The following is a 2,434-nucleotide window of genomic DNA, read 5'->3' as shown; positions in this document are numbered from 1 at the left end:
TTCCTATTCTGACGGCCGCTCGGGAGCGCTACCGGGCCAACGGCCGCCCGCTAGACGCATCCTAGCAATTTTGGCACCATATGCTCACAGCATGTAGATGGCGTCCAGCTCTACCCTCACCACACAACAACTGTGTGGCAGCCTAGGGCTTCCTCCTCCACGCATGCATCCGGGCCTGTCATTTGCTCCGGCTCATCACACTGGCATGGCATTTACTACCAATCCTTCCCTAAGTATGACAAAAGGTTGGTACAATTACAACTTCTCGACATAGACCACTTCGAGATACAATTTTGTTTTGGTTTGCTCCAATCTCCCACACTCTTGTTCATGACAGCTTCGTCTTCAAGGGCTGGCTAACTTGGTTGGTTCTCTCGTGTGAATGGTTTTATATAGCAGCAGCAGAACAAGGAACCATGGAACAAGGAATCTATATACCTAAGGGTTCTCAGTCCCAATCCTATATACCTAAGGGAGTCACCCTCACTAACTTATTTATCTCAACATGCAAACATGTCACACATTACAGAATTATGGATGGGATAAGGTCCACCTCAACATGCAACCATGCATGTGAAAAGATCCACCACCACATGCAAACATGCATGTGAATATGTTTTCCATTTTATTATTCTACTTAAATTAATAAATATTTTACAACTATACGTAATCTCTATAGATACTACTAAAAGATAATGTATTGTTCCCGTGTCACCCTTTACTTTGTCCAATCTCTCTAAATACATCTCCCCTTCCTTATTTTTATGACGTTTTCCCTCCATTCTCTGGTATTTGTCCCACGGGTACCCCTATAACCATCTTTACTGTCTCGCGTCTTATTAACATACCAAAATAGAATAAAATTTTCTATGGTAAATAAATAAGTTCTTACCAAATAATTGTTTAACAATAAGACGACATGTAAATCATGGTGATTGCATACAAAATTTGCTAAGATTTTAGCGCACCAACGTACTAATAGACGTGCACTCGCAGGACAATCTACTTAAATGTGTATGCTCTTGTTGCAACGCACGAGCAATTATCAAGTTTGTTATGACATGCGGGACTCACTTGTAAGTCGTTATTCTTCTCCTTCTCTTTTTTCGTATCTTCCTCTTTCCCTCCGTCAACTCCTGCCAGCCCGCCGGGGTTCACGCTAACAGCATCATGTCGGGCTGCCCGTGCAGCACACCCTCTCCCGAAGCCAAGCCCAACCAAGCTTAGAAGACAGCGGGTGGCATAGCATGGTGCGGCTCGGTGATGTGCCACTATGGAGGGGAGAAAATGGAGTTGGAATGTCAGGCGGAATATGAATTTCTTGAATGCGGATTCATAGGGAAACAAAATTTTCAAGTTGGACACTATTTGTGACTCTGTCATGTAGAACTTTTAGCCATGCTTCTATCCAAGGCTCGTGGATGGTCCTGCATTTCCTCTCGAAAGATACTAGCTGAAGTTCGGTTTGTTGACCCAGGAGATTGCCTAGTATGAATAAGCTTCCTTGACTTAATTCAGACATCCACCATAACATTTTCTATTCAATGTTTTCCATCCAAGTATAAGTACATTTTGGTACATGTACAACTGCCACATTCCACTACCTCCAGATGTGACTGAGGTTTGGTTTGCTCCAATCTCCCACACTAGTTATTTCGGACACTTGTTGGTGATGCATGCGCTTGTTCGTGACAGATCCATTTTTATTGGCTGGCTGGCTAACTAGGTTGCTTCTCTCTTGTGATATCTCTACTTAATAAATACTTGAGGATGGATTCAAAACATAGCGCAATATTTGATATATACATGTTGATGCATTCAAAACAATGCAAAATGTGTGATAAATGAACATCCCATAGCTTAGCAGAAGATCTACTTGGTTCAAGCTCAAAAAAATAAAAATAGAAGAAGATTTACTCGGTTGTTTTCAAAACAATTCACACTTGTTGTCCAAATAATCTCACAAATTACGACCACCATACAACCCACAGATGAAAGCATTGAGTACAACACCGGTGCCTACAATTAGCCCGATAGACAATCGTAACAGTGAGGCCAGGCTACAAGGCAAATCCATTACATAAGATACATCTTAGTTCTCATATCTAAGTACATACTCCTATATTTTTTGGGGACTTTTGGTTTTTGACCGAGATGTGTAAACTGCCCATAAAAGACTATAAACCGAATAGCCTTTTCGTTCTTTGATAGGTTTTGAGATAGTCAGTTTCTCTTGATGTGTCCTCAACCCAGTCTACACATCCACTAGTACACATCCGATTTGACACTCAAACGTAGCTGGGTTCACAATGATGGTCGATCTAGGTGCAAGCACCGTCATCCTCCATCGCGAGATGTGATTGCGGTTTGGTTTGCTCCTATCTCCCATGCCCAAGTTATTTGAGCACCTGTTGGCCATGGGCCATATATATAC

The sequence above is a fragment of the Triticum dicoccoides genome, chromosome 7A (genome assembly GCF_002162155.2).
Source record: "Triticum dicoccoides isolate Atlit2015 ecotype Zavitan chromosome 7A, WEW_v2.0, whole genome shotgun sequence".
NCBI classification, from domain to species: domain Eukaryota; kingdom Viridiplantae; phylum Streptophyta; class Magnoliopsida; order Poales; family Poaceae; genus Triticum; species Triticum dicoccoides.
The sequence above is the reverse complement of the archived record's forward strand: the minus strand, read 5'-3'. Positions refer to the sequence as shown.